This window comes from Mytilus trossulus, chromosome 10 (assembly GCF_036588685.1).
Source record: "Mytilus trossulus isolate FHL-02 chromosome 10, PNRI_Mtr1.1.1.hap1, whole genome shotgun sequence".
NCBI classification, from domain to species: domain Eukaryota; kingdom Metazoa; phylum Mollusca; class Bivalvia; order Mytilida; family Mytilidae; genus Mytilus; species Mytilus trossulus.
Window position 1 is genome coordinate 21,117,648 of NC_086382.1, and position 19,570 is coordinate 21,137,217.

Genomic DNA, 19,570 nt, shown 5'->3' on the forward strand with positions numbered 1-19,570 from the left:
CTAATGTTTGTCTATAAAGATGTATGGATACTTATGTTTGTCTATAAAGATGTATGGATACTAATGTTTGTCTATAAAGATGTAGGGCTACTTATGTTTGTCTATAAAGATGTATGGATACTAATGTTTGTCTATAAAGATGTTTGGATACTAATGTTTGTCTATAAAGATGTTTGGATACTAATGTTTGTCTATAAAGATGTAAGGATACTTATGTTTGTCTATAAAGATGTTTGGATACTAATGTTTGTCTGTAAAGATGTTTGCATACTAATGTTTGTCTATAAAGATGTATGGATACTAATGTTTGTCTATAAAGATGTATGGCTACTTATGTTTGTCTATAAAGATGTATGGATACTAATGTTTGTCTATAAAGATGTATGGATACTAATGTTTGTGTATATAAGATGTTTGGATACTAATGTTTGTCTGTAAAGATGTATGGATACTAATGTTTGTCTATAAAGATGTATGGATACTTATGTTTGTCTATAAAGATGTATGGATACTTATGTTTGTCTATAAAGATGTTTGGATACTAATGTTTGTCTATAAAGATGTTTGGATACTAATGTTTGTCTATAAAGATGTATGGATACTAATGTTTGTCTATAAAGATGTATGGATACTAATGTTTGTCTATAAAGATGTTTGGATACTAATGTTTGTGTATAAAGATGTATGGATACTAATGTTTGTCTATAAAGATGTTTGGATACTTATGTTTGTCTATAAAGATGTTTGGATACTAATGTTTGTCTATAAAGATGTTTGGATACTTATGTTTGTCTATAAAGATGTTTGGATACTAATGTTTGTCTATAAAGATGTTTGGATACTAATGTTTGTCTTTAAAGATGTATGGATACTAATGTTTGTCTATAAAGATGTTTGGATACTAATGTTTTTCTATAAAGATGTTTGGATACTAATGTTTGTCTATAAAGATGTCTGGATACTAATGTTTGTCTATAAAGATGTCTGGATACTAATGTTTGTGTATAAAGATGTTTGAATACTAATGTTTGTCTATAAAGATGTTTGGATACTAATGTTTGTCTATAAAGATGTTTGGATACTAATGTTTGTCTATAAAGATGTTTGGATACTAATGTTTGTCTATAAAGATGTCTGGATACTAATGTTTGTCTATAAAGATGTCTGGATACTAATGTTTGTGTATAAAGATGTTTGAATACTAATGTTTGTCTGTAAAGATGTTTGGATACTAATGTTTGTCTATAAAGATGTATGGATACTAATGTTTGTCTATAAAGATGTATGGATACTTATGTTTGTCTATAAAGATGTTTGGATACTAATGTTTGTCTATAAAGATGTTTGGATACTAATGTTTGTCTATAAAGATGTAAGGATACTAATGTTTGTCTATAAAGATGTAAGGATACTAATGTTTGTCTATAGAGATGTTTGGATACTAATGTTTGTCTATAAAGATGTTTGGATACTAATGTTTGTCTATAGAGATGTATGGATACTAATGTTTGTCTATAAAGATGTATGGATACTAATGTTTGTCTATAAAGATGTATGGATACTTATGTTTGTCTATAAAGATGTATGGATACTTATGTTTGTCTATAAAGATGTTTGGATACTAATGTTTGTCTATAAAGATGTTTGGATACTAATGTTTGTCTATAAAGATGTATGGATACTAATGTTTGTCTATAAAGATGTATGGATACTAATGTTTGTCTATAAAGATGTTTGGATACTAATGTTTGTGTATAAAGATGTATGGATACTAATGTTTGTGTATAAAGATGTATGGATACTAATGTTTGTCTATAAAGATGTTTGGATACTTATGTTTGTCTATACAGATGTTTGGATACTTATGTTTGTCTATAAAGATGTATGGATACTAATGTTTGTCTATAAAGATGTATGGATACTAATGTTTGTCTATAAAGATGTTTGGATACTTATGTTTGTCTATAAAGATGTATGGATACTAATGTTTGTCTATAAAGATGTTTGGATACTAATGTTTTTCTATAAAGATGTTTGGATACTAATGTTTGTCTATAAAGATGTTTGGATACTAATGTTTGTCTATAAAGATGTATGGATACTAATGTTTGTGTATAAAGATGTATGGATACTAATGTTTGTGTATAAAGATGTATGGATACTAATGTTTGTGTATAAAGATGTATGGATACTAATGTTTGTCTATAAAGATGTTTGGATACTTATGTTTGTCTATAAAGATGTTTGGATACTAATGTTTGTCTATAAAGATGTTTGGATACTTATGTTTGTCTATAAAGATGTTTGGATACTAATGTTTGTCTATAAAGATGTTTGGATACTAATGTTTGTCTATAAAGATGTATGGATACTAATGTTTGTCTATAAAGATGTTTGGATACTAATGTTTTTCTATAAAGATGTATGGATACTAATGTTTGTCTATAAAGATGTTTGGATACTAATGTTTGTCTGTAAAGATGTTTGGATACTAATGTTTGTCTATTAAGATGTATGGATACTAATGTTTGTCTATAAAGATGTTTGGATACTAATGTTTGTCTATAAAGATGTTTGGATACTTATGTTTGTCTATAAAGATGTTTGGATACTAATGTTTGTCTATTAAGATGTATGGATACTAATGTTTGTCTATAAAGATGTTTGGATACTTATGTTTGTCTATAAAGATGTTTGGATACTAATTTTTGTCTATAAAGATGTTTGGATACTTATGTTTGTCTATAAAGATGTTTGGATACTAATGTTTGTCTATAAAGATGTTTGGATACTAATGTTTGTCTATAAAGATGTATGGATACTAATGTTTGTCTATAAAGATGTTTGGATACTTATGTTTGTCTATAAAGATGTTTGGATACTAATGTTTGTCTATAAAGATGTTTGGATACTTATGTTTGTCTATAAAGATGTTTGGATACTAATGTTTGTCTATAAAGATGTTTGGATACTTATGTTTGTCTATAAAGATGTTTGGATACTAATGTTTGTCTATAAAGATGTTTGGATACTAATGTTTGTCTATAAAGATGTTTGGATACTAATGTTTGTCTATAAAGATGTTTGGATACTAATGTTTGTCTATTAAGATGTATGGATACTAATGTTTGTCTATAAAGATGTTTGGATACTAATGTTTGTCTATAAAGATGTATGGATACTAATGTTTGTCTATAAAGATGTTTGGATACTAATGTTTGTCTATAAAGATGTATGGATACTAATCTTTGTCTATAAAGATGTTTGGATACTAATGTTTGTCTATAAAGATGTATGGATACAAATCTTTGTCTATAAAGATGTATGGATACTAATGTTTGTCTATAAAGATGTATGGATACTTATGTTTGTCTATAAAGATGTATGGATACTAATGTTTGTCTATAAAGATGTTTGGATACTAATGTTTGTCTATAAAGATGTTTGGATACTAATGTTTGTCTATAAAGATGTTTGGATACTAATGTTTGTCTATAAACATGTATGGATACTAATGTTTTTTCTATAAAGATGTTTGGATACTAATGTTTTTCTATAAAGATGTTTGGATACTAATGTTTGTCTATAAAGATGTTCGGATACTAATGTTTGTCTATAAAGATGTTTGGATACTAATGTTTGTCTATAAAGATGTTTGGATACTAATGTTTGTCTATAAAGATGTTTGGATACTAATGTTTGTCTATAAAGATGTATGGATACTTATGTTTGTCTATAAAGATGTTTGGATACTAATGTTTGTCTATAAAGATGTATGGATACTAATGTTTGTCTATAAAGATGTTTGGATACTAATGTTTGTCAATAAAGATGTATGGATACTAATGTTTGTCTATAAAGATGTATGGATACTAATGTTTGTGTATATAAGATGTTTGGATACTAATGTTTGTCTATAAAGATGTATGGATACTAATGTTTGTCTATAAAGATGTTTGGATACTTATGTTTGTCTATAAAGATGTTTGGATACTAATGTTTGTCTATAAAGATGTTTGGATACTTATGTTTGTCTATAAAGATGTTTGGATACTAATGTTTGTCTATAAAGATGTATGGATACTAATGTTTGTCTATAAAGATGTATGGATACTAATGTTTGTCTATAAAGATGTTTGGATACTAATGTTTGTGTATAAAGATGTATGGATACTAATGTTTGTCTATAAAGATGTTTGGATACTTATGTTTGTCTATAAAGATGTTTGGATACTAATGTTTGTCTATAAAGATGTTTGGATACTTATGTTTGTCTATAAAGATGTTTGGATACTAATGTTTGTCTATAAAGATGTTTGGATACTAATGTTTGTCTATAAAGATGTATGGATACTAATGTTTGTCTATAAAGATGTTTGGATACTAATGTTTTTCTATAAAGATGTTTGGATACTAATGTTTGTCTATAAAGATGTCTGGATACTAATGTTTGTCTATAAAGATGTCTGGATACTAATGTTTGTGTATAAAGATGTTTGAATACTAATGTTTGTCTATAAAGATGTTTGGATACTAATGTTTGTCTATAAAGATGTTTGGATACTAATGTTTGTCTATAAAGATGTTTGGATACTAATGTTTGTCTATAAAGATGTCTGGATACTAATGTTTGTCTATAAAGATGTCTGGATACTAATGTTTGTGTATAAAGATGTTTGAATACTAATGTTTGTCTGTAAAGATGTTTGGATACTAATGTTTGTCTATAAAGATGTATGGATACTAATGTTTGTCTATAAAGATGTATGGATACTTATGTTTGTCTATAAAGATGTTTGGATACTAATGTTTGTCTATAAAGATGTTTGGATACTAATGTTTGTCTATAAAGATGTAAGGATACTAATGTTTGTCTATAAAGATGTAAGGATACTAATGTTTGTCTATAGAGATGTTTGGATACTAATGTTTGTCTATAAAGATGTTTGGATACTAATGTTTGTCTATAGAGATGTATGGATACTAATGTTTGTCTATAAAGATGTATGGATACTAATGTTTGTCTATAAAGATGTATGGATACTTATGTTTGTCTATAAAGATGTATGGATACTTATGTTTGTCTATAAAGATGTTTGGATACTAATGTTTGTCTATAAAGATGTTTGGATACTAATGTTTGTCTATAAAGATGTATGGATACTAATGTTTGTCTATAAAGATGTATGGATACTAATGTTTGTCTATAAAGATGTTTGGATACTAATGTTTGTGTATAAAGATGTATGGATACTAATGTTTGTGTATAAAGATGTATGGATACTAATGTTTGTCTATAAAGATGTTTGGATACTTATGTTTGTCTATACAGATGTTTGGATACTTATGTTTGTCTATAAAGATGTATGGATACTAATGTTTGTCTATAAAGATGTATGGATACTAATGTTTGTCTATAAAGATGTTTGGATACTTATGTTTGTCTATAAAGATGTATGGATACTAATGTTTGTCTATAAAGATGTTTGGATACTAATGTTTTTCTATAAAGATGTTTGGATACTAATGTTTGTCTATAAAGATGTTTGGATACTAATGTTTGTCTATAAAGATGTATGGATACTAATGTTTGTGTATAAAGATGTATGGATACTAATGTTTGTGTATAAAGATGTATGGATACTAATGTTTGTGTATAAAGATGTATGGATACTAATGTTTGTCTATAAAGATGTTTGGATACTTATGTTTGTCTATAAAGATGTTTGGATACTAATGTTTGTCTATAAAGATGTTTGGATACTTATGTTTGTCTATAAAGATGTTTGGATACTAATGTTTGTCTATAAAGATGTTTGGATACTAATGTTTGTCTATAAAGATGTATGGATACTAATGTTTGTCTATAAAGATGTTTGGATACTAATGTTTTTCTATAAAGATGTATGGATACTAATGTTTGTCTATAAAGATGTTTGGATACTAATGTTTGTCTGTAAAGATGTTTGGATACTAATGTTTGTCTATTAAGATGTATGGATACTAATGTTTGTCTATAAAGATGTTTGGATACTAATGTTTGTCTATAAAGATGTTTGGATACTAATGTTTGTCTATAAAGATGTTTGGATACTAATGTTTGTCTATTAAGATGTATGGATACTAATGTTTGTCTATAAAGATGTTTGGATACTTATGTTTGTCTATAAAGATGTTTGGATACTAATTTTTGTCTATAAAGATGTTTGGATACTTATGTTTGTCTATAAAGATGTTTGGATACTAATGTTTGTCTATAAAGATGTTTGGATACTAATGTTTGTCTATAAAGATGTATGGATACTAATGTTTGTCTATAAAGATGTTTGGATACTTATGTTTGTCTATAAAGATGTTTGGATACTAATGTTTGTCTATAAAGATGTTTGGATACTTATGTTTGTCTATAAAGATGTTTGGATACTAATGTTTGTCTATAAAGATGTTTGGATACTTATGTTTGTCTATAAAGATGTTTGGATACTAATGTTTGTCTATAAAGATGTTTGGATACTAATGTTTGTCTATAAAGATGTTTGGATACTAATGTTTGTCTATAAAGATGTTTGGATACTAATGTTTGTCTATTAAGATGTATGGATACAAATCTTTGTCTATAAAGATGTATGGATACTAATGTTTGTCTATAAAGATGTTTGGATACTAATGTTTGTCTATAAAGATGTTTGGATACTTATGTTTGTCTATAAAGATGTTTGGATACTAATGTTTGTCTATAAAGATGTTTGGATACTAATGTTTGTCTATAAAGATGTTTGGATACTTATGTTTGTCTATAAAGATGTTTGGATACTAATGTTTGTCTATAAAGATGTTTGGATACTAATGTTTGTCTATAAAGATGTTTGGATACTAAAGTTTGTCTATAAAGATGTTTGGATACTAATGTTTGTCTATAAAGATGTTTGGATACTAATGTTTGTCTATAAAGATGTTTGGATACTAATGTTTGTCTATAAAGATGTATGGATACTAATCTTTGTCTATAAAGATGTTTGGATACTAATGTTTGTCTATAAAGATGTATGGATACAAATCTTTGTCTATAAAGATGTATGGATACTAATGTTTGTCTATAAAGATGTATGGATACTTATGTTTGTCTATAAAGATGTATGGATACTAATGTTTGTCTATAAAGATGTTTGGATACTAATGTTTGTCTATAAAGATGTTTGGATACTAATGTTTGTCTATAAAGATGTTTGGATACTAATGTTTGTCTATAAACATGTATGGATACTAATGTTTTTTCTATAAAGATGTTTGGATACTAATGTTTTTCTATAAAGATGTTTGGATACTAATGTTTGTCTATAAAGATGTTCGGATACTAATGTTTGTCTATAAAGATGTTTGGATACTAATGTTTGTCTATAAAGATGTTTGGATACTAATGTTTGTCTATAAAGATGTTTGGATACTAATGTTTGTCTATAAAGATGTATGGATACTTATGTTTGTCTATAAAGATGTTTGGATACTAATGTTTGTCTATAAAGATGTATGGATACTAATGTTTGTCTATAAAGATGTTTGGATACTAATGTTTGTCAATAAAGATGTATGGATACTAATGTTTGTCTATAAAGATGTATGGATACTAATGTTTGTGTATATAAGATGTTTGGATACTAATGTTTGTCTATAAAGATGTATGGATACTAATGTTTGTCTATAAAGATGTTTGGATACTAATGTTTGTCTATGAAGATGTATGGATACTTATGTTTGTCTATAAAGATGTATGGATACTAATGTTTGTCTATAAAGATGTTTGGATACTAATGTTTGTCTATAAAGATGTTTGGATACTTATGTTTGTCTATAAAGATGTTTGGATGCTAATGTTTGTCTATAAAGATGTATGGATACTAATGTTTGTCTATAAAGATGTATGGATACTAATGTTTGTCTATAAAGATGTTTGGATACTAATGTTTGTGTATAAAGATGTTTGGATACTAATGTTTGTGTATAAAGATGTTTGGATACTAATGTTTGTCTATAAAGATGTTTGGATACTAATGTTTGTCTATAAAGTTGTTTGGATACTAATGTTTGTGTATAAAGATGTTTGGATACTAATGTTTGTCTATAAAGATGTTTGGATACTAATGTTTGTCTATAAAGTTGTTTGGATACTAATGTTTGTCTATAAACATGTATGGATACTAATGTTTTTTCTATAAAGATGTTTGGATACTAATGTTTTTCTATAAAGATGTTTGGATACTAATGTTTGTCTATAAAGATGTTCGGATACTAATGTTTGTCTATAAAGATGTTTGGATACTAATGTTTGTCTATAAAGATGTTTGGATACTAATGTTTGTCTATAAAGATGTTTGGATACTAATGTTTGTCTATAAAGATGTATGGATACTTATGTTTGTCTATAAAGATGTTTGGATACTAATGTTTGTCTATAAAGATGTATGGATACTAATGTTTGTCTATAAAGATGTTTGGATACTAATGTTTGTCAATAAAGATGTATGGATACTAATGTTTGTCTATAAAGATGTATGGATACTAATGTTTGTGTATATAAGATGTTTGGATACTAATGTTTGTCTATAAAGATGTATGGATACTAATGTTTGTCTATAAAGATGTTTGGATACTAATGTTTGTCTATGAAGATGTATGGATACTTATGTTTGTCTATAAAGATGTATGGATACTAATGTTTGTCTATAAAGATGTTTGGATACTAATGTTTGTCTATAAAGATGTTTGGATACTTATGTTTGTCTATAAAGATGTTTGGATACTAATGTTTGTCTATAAAGATGTTTGGATACTAATGTTTGTCTATAAAGATGTATGGATACTAATGTTTGTCTATAAAGATGTTTGGATACTTATGTTTGTCTATAAAGATGTAAGGATACTAATGTTTGTCATAAAGATGTTTGGATACTTATGTTTGTCTATAAAGATGTATGGATACTAATGTTTGTCTATAAAGATGTATGGATACTAATGTTTGTCTATAAAGATGTATGGATACTAATGTTTGTGTATAAAGATGTATGGATACTTATGTTTGTCTATAAAGATGTATGGATACTAATGTTTGTCTATAAAGATGTCTGGATACTAATGTTTGTCTATAAAGATGTTTGGATACTAATGTTTGTGTATAAAGATGTTTGGATACTAATGTTTGTCTATAAAGATGTTTGGATACTAATGTTTGTCTATAAAGATGTTTGGATACTAATGTTTGTCTATAAAGATGTTTGGATACTAATGTTTGTCTATAAAGATGTTTGGATACTAATGTTTGTCTATAAAGATGTTTGGATACTAATGTTTGTCTATAAAGATGTTTGGATACTTATGTTTGTCTATAAAGATGTTTGGATACTAAAGTTTGTCTATAAAGATGTTTGGATACTAATGTTTGTCTATAAAGATGTTTGGATACTAATGTTTGTCTATAAAGATGTTTGGATACTAATGTTTGTCTATAAAGATGTTTGGATACTAATGTTTTTTCTATAAAGATGTTTGGATACTAATGTTTTTCTATAAAGATGTTTGGATACTAATGTTTGTCTATAAAGATGTTTGGATACTTATGTTTGTCTATAAAGATGTTTGGATACTAATGTTTGTCTATAAAGATGTTTGGATACTTATGTTTGTCTATAAAGATGTTTGGATACTAATGTTTGTCTATAAAGATGTTTGGATACTTATGTTTGTCTATAAAGATGTTTGGATACTAATGTTTGTCTATAAAGATGTTTGGATACTAATGTTTGTCTATAAAGATGTATGGATACTAATGTTTGTCTATAAAGATGTTTGGATACTAATGTTTTTCTATAAAGATGTATGGATACTAATGTTTGTCTATAAAGATGTTTGGATACTAATGTTTGTCTGTAAAGATGTTTGGATACTAATGTTTGTCTATTAAGATGTATGGATACTAATGTTTGTCTATAAAGATGTTTGGATACTAATGTTTGTCTATAAAGATGTTTGGATACTAATGTTTGTCTATAAAGATGTTTGGATACTAATGTTTGTCTATTAAGATGTATGGATACTAATGTTTGTCTATAAAGATGTTTGGATACTTATGTTTGTCTATAAAGATGTTTGGATACTAATTTTTGTCTATAAAGATGTTTGGATACTTATGTTTGTCTATAAAGATGTTTGGATACTAATGTTTGTCTATAAAGATGTTTGGATACTAATGTTTGTCTATAAAGATGTATGGATACTAATGTTTGTCTATAAAGATGTTTGGATACTTATGTTTGTCTATAAAGATGTTTGGATACTAATGTTTGTCTATAAAGATGTTTGGATACTTATGTTTGTCTATAAAGATGTTTGGATACTAATGTTTGTCTATAAAGATGTTTGGATACTTATGTTTGTCTATAAAGATGTTTGGATACTAATGTTTGTCTATAAAGATGTTTGGATACTAATGTTTGTCTATAAAGATGTTTGGATACTAATGTTTGTCTATAAAGATGGTTGGATACTAATGTTTGTCTATTAAGATGTATGGATACTAATGTTTGTCTATAAAGATGTTTGGATACTAATGTTTGTCTATAAAGATGTATGGATACTAATGTTTGTCTATAAAGATGTTTGGATACTAATGTTTGTCTATAAAGATGTATGGATACTAATCTTTGTCTATAAAGATGTTTGGATACTAATGTTTGTCTATAAAGATGTATGGATACAAATCTTTGTCTATAAAGATGTATGGATACTAATGTTTGTCTATAAAGATGTATGGATACTTATGTTTGTCTATAAAGATGTATGGATACTAATGTTTGTCTATAAAGATGTTTGGATACTAATGTTTGTCTATAAAGATGTTTGAATACTAATGTTTGTCTATAAAGATGTTTGGATACTAATGTTTGTCTATAAACATGTATGGATACTAATGTTTTTTCTATAAAGATGTTTGGATACTAATGTTTTTCTATAAAGATGTTTGGATACTAATGTTTGTCTATAAAGATGTTCGGATACTAATGTTTGTCTATAAAGATGTTTGGATACTAATGTTTGTCTATAAAGATGTTTGGATACTAATGTTTGTCTATAAAGATGTTTGGATACTAATGTTTGTCTATAAAGATGTATGGATACTTATGTTTGTCTATAAAGATGTTTGGATACTAATGTTTGTCTATAAAGATGTATGGATACTAATGTTTGTCTATAAAGATGTTTGGATACTAATGTTTGTCAATAAAGATGTATGGATACTAATGTTTGTCTATAAAGATGTATGGATACTAATGTTTGTGTATATAAGATGTTTGGATACTAATGTTTGTCTATAAAGATGTATGGATACTAATGTTTGTCTATAAAGATGTTTGGATACTTATGTTTGTCTATAAAGATGTTTGGATACTAATGTTTGTCTATAAAGATGTTTGGATACTTATGTTTGTCTATAAAGATGTTTGGATACTAATGTTTGTCTATAAAGATGTATGGATACTAATGTTTGTCTATAAAGATGTATGGATACTAATGTTTGTCTATAAAGATGTTTGGATACTAATGTTTGTGTATAAAGATGTATGGATACTAATGTTTGTCTATAAAGATGTTTGGATACTTATGTTTGTCTATAAAGATGTTTGGATACTAATGTTTGTCTATAAAGATGTTTGGATACTTATGTTTGTCTATAAAGATGTTTGGATACTAATGTTTGTCTATAAAGATGTTTGGATACTAATGTTTGTCTATAAAGATGTATGGATACTAATGTTTGTCTATAAAGATGTTTGGATACTAATGTTTTTCTATAAAGATGTTTGGATACTAATGTTTGTGTATAAAGATGTCTGGATACTAATGTTTGTCTATAAAGATGTCTGGATACTAATGTTTGTGTATAAAGATGTTTGAATACTAATGTTTGTCTATAAAGATGTTTGGATACTAATGTTTGTCTATAAAGATGTTTGGATACTAATGTTTGTCTATAAAGATGTTTGGATACTAATGTTTGTCTATAAAGATGTCTGGATACTAATGTTTGTCTATAAAGATGTCTGGATACTAATGTTTGTGTATAAAGATGTTTGAATACTAATGTTTGTCTGTAAAGATGTTTGGATACTAATGTTTGTCTATAAAGATGTATGGATACTAATGTTTGTCTATAAAGATGTATGGATACTTATGTTTGTCTATAAAGATGTTTGGATACTAATGTTTGTCTATAAAGATGTTTGGATACTAATGTTTGTCTATAAAGATGTAAGGATACTAATGTTTGTCTATAAAGATGTAAGGATACTAATGTTTGTCTATAGAGATGTTTGGATACTAATGTTTGTCTATAAAGATGTTTGGATACTAATGTTTGTCTATAGAGATGTATGGATACTAATGTTTGTCTATCAAGATGTATGGATACTAATGTTTGTCTATAAAGATGTATGGATACTTATGTTTGTCTATAAAGATGTATGGATACTTATGTTTGTCTATAAAGATGTTTGGATACTAATGTTTGTCTATAAAGATGTTTGGATACTAATGTTTGTCTATAAAGATGTATGGATACTAATGTTTGTCTATAAAGATGTATGGATACTAATGTTTGTCTATAAAGATGTTTGGATACTAATGTTTGTGTATAAAGATGTATGGATACTAATGTTTGTGTATAAAGATGTATGGATACTAATGTTTGTCTATAAAGATGTTTGGATACTTATGTTTGTCTATACAGATGTTTGGATACTTATGTTTGTCTATAAAGATGTATGGATACTAATGTTTGTCTATAAAGATGTATGGATACTAATGTTTGTCTATAAAGATGTTTGGATACTTATGTTTGTCTATAAAGATGTATGGATACTAATGTTTGTCTATAAAGATGTTTGGATACTAATGTTTTTCTATAAAGATGTTTGGATACTAATGTTTGTCTATAAAGATGTTTGGATACTAATGTTTGTCTATAAAGATGTATGGATACTAATGTTTGTGTATAAAGATGTATGGATACTAATGTTTGTGTATAAAGATGTATGGATACTAATGTTTGTGTATAAAGATGTATGGATACTAATGTTTGTCTATAAAGATGTTTGGATACTTATGTTTGTCTATAAAGATGTTTGGATACTAATGTTTGTCTATAAAGATGTTTGGATACTTATGTTTGTCTATAAAGATGTTTGGATACTAATGTTTGTCTATAAAGATGTTTGGATACTAATGTTTGTCTATAAAGATGTATGGATACTAATGTTTGTCTATAAAGATGTTTGGATACTAATGTTTTTCTATAAAGATGTATGGATACTAATGTTTGTCTATAAAGATGTTTGGATACTAATGTTTGTCTGTAAAGATGTTTGGATACTAATGTTTGTCTATTAAGATGTATGGATACTAATGTTTGTCTATAAAGATGTTTGGATACTAATGTTTGTCTATAAAGATGTTTGGATACTAATGTTTGTCTATAAAGATGTTTGGATACTAATGTTTGTCTATTAAGATGTATGGATACTAATGTTTGTCTATAAAGATGTTTGGATACTTATGTTTGTCTATAAAGATGTTTGGATACTAATTTTTGTCTATAAAGATGTTTGGATACTTATGTTTGTCTATAAAGATGTTTGGATACTAATGTTTGTCTATAAAGATGTTTGGATACTAATGTTTGTCTATAAAGATGTATGGATACTAATGTTTGTCTATAAAGATGTTTGGATACTTATGTTTGTCTATAAAGATGTTTGGATACTAATGTTTGTCTATAAAGATGTTTGGATACTTATGTTTGTCTATAAAGATGTTTGGATACTAATGTTTGTCTATAAAGATGTTTGGATACTTATGTTTGTCTATAAAGATGTTTGGATACTAATGTTTGTCTATAAAGATGTTTGGATACTAATGTTTGTCTATAAAGATGTTTGGATACTAATGTTTGTCTATAAAGATGTTTGGATACTAATGTTTGTCTATTAAGATGTATGGATACTAATGTTTGTCTATAAAGATGTTTGGATACTAATGTTTGTCTATAAAGATGTATGGATACTAATGTTTGTCTATAAAGATGTTTGGATACTAATGTTTGTCTATAAAGATGTATGGATACTAATCTTTGTCTATAAAGATGTTTGGATACTAATGTTTGTCTATAAAGATGTATGGATACAAATCTTTGTCTATAAAGATGTATGGATACTAATGTTTGTCTATAAAGATGTATGGATACTTATGTTTGTCTATAAAGATGTATGGATACTAATGTTTGTCTATAAAGATGTTTGGATACTAATGTTTGTCTATAAAGATGTTTGGATACTAATGTTTGTCTATAAAGATGTTTGGATACTAATGTTTGTCTATAAACATGTATGGATACTAATGTTTTTTCTATAAAGATGTTTGGATACTAATGTTTTTCTATAAAGATGTTTGGATACTAATGTTTGTCTATAAAGATGTTCGGATACTAATGTTTGTCTATAAAGATGTTTGGATACTAATGTTTGTCTATAAAGATGTTTGGATACTAATGTTTGTCTATAAAGATGTTTGGATACTAATGTTTGTCTATAAAGATGTATGGATACTTATGTTTGTCTATAAAGATGTTTGGATACTAATGTTTGTCTATAAAGATGTATGGATACTAATGTTTGTCTATAAAGATGTTTGGATACTAATGTTTGTCAATAAAGATGTATGGATACTAATGTTTGTCTATAAAGATGTATGGATACTAATGTTTGTGTATATAAGATGTTTGGATACTAATGTTTGTCTATAAAGATGTATGGATACTAATGTTTGTCTATAAAGATGTTTGGATACTAATGTTTGTCTATGAAGATGTATGGATACTTATGTTTGTCTATAAAGATGTATGGATACTAATGTTTGTCTATAAAGATGTTTGGATACTAATGTTTGTCTATAAAGATGTTTGGATACTTATGTTTGTCTATAAAGATGTTTGGATACTAATGTTTGTCTATAAAGATGTATGGATACTAATGTTTGTCTATAAAGATGTATGGATACTAATGTTTGTCTATAAAGATGTTTGGATACTAATGTTTGTGTATAAAGATGTTTGGATACTAATGTTTGTGTATAAAGATGTTTGGATACTAATGTTTGTCTATAAAGATGTTTGGATACTAATGTTTGTCTATAAAGTTGTTTGGATACTAATGTTTGTGTATAAAGATGTTTGGATACTAATGTTTGTCTATAAAGATGTTTGGATACTAATGTTTGTCTATAAAGTTGTTTGGATACTAATGTTTGTCTATAAACATGTATGGATACTAATGTTTTTTCTATAAAGATGTTTGGATACTAATGTTTTTCTATAAAGATGTTTGGATACTAATGTTTGTCTATAAAGATGTTCGGATACTAATGTTTGTCTATAAAGATGTTTGGATACTAATGTTTGTCTATAAAGATGTTTGGATACTAATGTTTGTCTATAAAGATGTTTGGATACTAATGTTTGTCTATAAAGATGTATGGATACTTATGTTTGTCTATAAAGATGTTTGGATACTAATGTTTGTCTATAAAGATGTATGGATACTAATGTTTGTCTATAAAGATGTTTGGATACTAATGTTTGTCAATAAAGATGTATGGATACTAATGTTTGTCTATAAAGATGTATGGATACTAATGTTTGTGTATATAAGATGTTTGGATACTAATGTTTGTCTATAAAGATGTATGGATACTAATGTTTGTCTATAAAGATGTTTGGATACTAATGTTTGTCTATGAAGATGTATGGATACTTATGTTTGTCTATAAAGATGTATGGATACTAATGTTTGTCTATAAAGATGTTTGGATACTAATGTTTGTCTATAAAGATGTTTGGATACTTATGTTTGTCTATAAAGATGTTTGGATACTAATGTTTGTCTATAAAGATGTTTGGATACTAATGTTTGTCTATAAAGATGTATGGATACTAATGTTTGTCTATAAAGATGTTTGGATACTTATGTTTGTCTATAAAGATGTAAGGATACTAATGTTTGTCATAAAGATGTTTGGATACTTATGTTTGTCTATAAAGATGTATGGATACTAATGTTTGTCTATAAAGATGTATGGATACTAATGTTTGTCTATAAAGATGTATGGATACTAATGTTTGTGTATAAAGATGTAAGGATACTAATGTTTGTCTGTAAAGATGTTTGGATACTAATGTTTGTCTATAAAGATGTTTGGATACTAATGTTTGTCTATAAAGATGTTTGGATACTAATGTTTGTCTATAAAGATGTTTGGATACTAATGTTTGTCTATAAAGATGTTTGGATACTTATGTTTGTCTATAAAGATGTATGGATACTAATGTTTGTCTATAAAGATGTCTGGATACTAATGTTTGTCTATAAAGATGTCTGGATACTAATGTTTGTGTATAAAGATGTTTGGATACTAATGTTTGTCTATAAAGATGTTTGGATACTAATGTTTGTCTATAAAGATGTTTGGATACTAAAGTTTGTCTATAAAGATGTTTGGATACTAATGTTTGTCTATAAAGATGTTTGGATACTAATGTTTGTCTATAAAGATGTATGGATACTAATGTTTGTCTATAAAGATGTATGGATACTAATCTTTGTCTATAAAGATGTTTGGATACTAATGTTTGTCTATAAAGATGTTTGGATACTAATGTTTGTCTATAAAGATGTTTGGATACTAATGTTTGTCTATAAAGATGTTTGGATACTAATGTTTTTCTATAAAGATGTTTGGATACTAATGTTTGTCTATAAAGATGTATGGATACTAATGTTTGTCTTTAAAGATGTTTGGATACTAATGTTTGTCTATAAAGATGTTTGGATACTAATGTTTGTGTATAAAGATGTTTGGATACTAATGTTTGTCTATAAAGATGTTTGGATACTAATGTTTTTCTATAAAGATGTTTGGATACTTATGTTTGTCTATAAAGATGTATGGATACTAATGTTTGTGTATAAAGATGTTTGGATACTAATGTTTGTCTATAAAGATGTTTGGATACTAATGTTTGTCTATAAAGATGTTTGGATACTAATGTTTGTCTATAAAGATGTTTGGATACTAATGTTTGTCTATAAAGATGTTTGGATACTAATGTTTGTCTATAAAGATGTTTGGATACTAATGTTTGTCTATAAAGATGTTTGGATACTTATGTTTGTCTATAAAGATGTTTGGATACTAAAGTTTGTCTATAAAGATGTTTGGATACTAATGTTTGTCTATAAAGATGTTTGGATACTAATGTTTGTGTATAAAGATGTTTGGATACTAATGTTTGTCTATAAAGATGTTTGGATACTAATGTTTGTCTTTAAAGATGTATGGATACTAATGTTTGTCTATAAAGATGTTTGGATACTAATGTTTGTGTATAAAGATGTTTGGATACTAATGTTTGTCTATAAAGATGTTTGGATACTAATGTTTGTCTATAAAGATGTTTGGATACTAATGTTTGTCTATAAAGATGTTTGGATACTAATGTTTGTCTATAAAGATGTTTGGATACTAATGTTTGTCTATAAAGATGTTTGGATACTAATGTTTGTCTATAAAGATGTTTGGATACTTATGTTTGTCTATAAAGATGTTTGGATACTAAAGTTTGTCTATAAAGATGTTTGGATACTAATGTTTGTCTATAAAGATGTTTGGATACTAATGTTTGTGTATATAAGATGTTTGGATACTAATGTTTGTCTATAAAGATGTTTGGATACTAAAGTTTGTCTATAAAGATGTTTGGATACTAATGTTTGTGTATATAAGATGTTTGGATACTTATGTTTGTCTATAAAGATGTTTGGATACTAAAGTTTGTCTATAAAGATGTTTGGATACTAATGTTTGTCTATAAAGATGTTTGGATACTAAAGTTTGTCTATAAAGATGTTTGGATACTAATGTTTGTCTATAAAGATGTTTGGATACTAATGTTTGTCTATAAAGATGTTTGGATACTAATGTTTTTCTATAAAGATGTTTGGATACTAATGTTTGTCTTTAAAGATGTTTGGATACTAATGTTTGTCTATAACTAAAGTGTTTTGCCTTCGGTGCTGTCCTTCTTTTCTTCTAAGTTTTCTTAACTATTTCTGCTTATTATTGTTTTTTCATCATCAATTTAAATTTCCCTTATATATTCTCTTTATGGTTACTTAAGTTTCGAAGAAAAAAGGAGATACAGGTAGATCATCATGCGTCAACCAACAACTTAAGCATTTATGAGAGGATATCCCACGAAAGACATGTGTTTATACACAATTTCAAGCATAAAACGTCTTTGATTAATGTTTTATTTCCAAACAAGTTTCTGATTTTTTTTTTAAATGCTAACATAGACACAAAATAGATTGTTTTTACAACTATAATGTGCAGGAAAACCCACGCTTAATGATGGTGACATAAAAGCACAGGGGGTTAGATGAAGTTTATCTTGTAAATTGATATGACTAATCAGGAGATCATGATTTTTCCTTCCATCAGCTTTAAATCATCCCTGACACGCAAAGCAACTGCTGTTCAACTCTATCGTAGTTAGAAGTGAATGACTTTGCCAGGGAACACGATTTTAATCCCGACTATTACATTGCCGAGTATATTTTGAAAGGAAAATCAAGCTCAGTTTGCTGCTGTTCGGCGTCTATATGACAAGCCTTTTCAACACAAGAGTTACTGTATAAAATACGCCGCAAAGTTATTAGTATAATTCAACATCTCAAACCCTGTCCGTAAATACCGAGCTATATATATATATACCCCTCAGTATACATGCCTATCATCACCTCAGCTAAAGTCCAGTCTGCATGGTAAAAAGGGCAATATTCTATAATAGATTAGCAACTTTTTTTGTTTGTTTTTTAAACCTGAAAATAGTGTGCAATATAAACATCGTATAGTTGTTTAAGTTCAACCGCGAAATAAAAATGAGCTCGACAAGAATTGTATCCATAAACATTTAGTTAATTAAAGTTTAGTTTTAATGTTACATTGGTACCAGAATATATCGCACCTCTAGCTATACCAAAACCGAAAACTAACCTTGATCAATGCTACTCCGATTTATATCCCGTGTCTCCTTAACTTTATGTTTTACACAGTCGATGACTAAACAGTTTTTGTTTTTAAATTTATACAACAGATTGCATGACTATAAACTATAAAGATACCACTGTAAGATGGACGGATACTCTCAAGTGTCCAGGAAATACTTGTGTAAACTGTGACAGACTGGAGTAAAATTGAATAATTTACAATATACGATTGTTAATTTATATAAACTTCCTTGCTATTGAATTCATAATTTACCTCAAATATTACATTAAGGAAAACTTTACCGAAACCATGATTTACATCAAATAAAACATTACTGAATTCATAATTTACATCAAAAATTACAACAAGGAACTGACTCAAACCAAAGACGCGTACATACGAACGAGGGTGTCTGTGGAAA

General features: G+C 27.1%; 1 protein-coding gene across 1 annotated transcript in view; it reads right to left on the bottom strand.

Annotated features, from left to right (window-relative positions):
- Positions 1-19,300, bottom strand: part of LOC134687041 (NADP-dependent malic enzyme-like) — a 41,939-nt gene extending 22,639 nt beyond the window's left edge. The window contains exon 1 of the mRNA XM_063546985.1: positions 19,156-19,300. The gene's annotated coding sequence lies outside the window, so the exon portion shown is untranslated. The remainder of the gene's footprint in view (positions 1-19,155) is intronic.
- Positions 19,301-19,570: the final 270 nt, after the last annotated feature.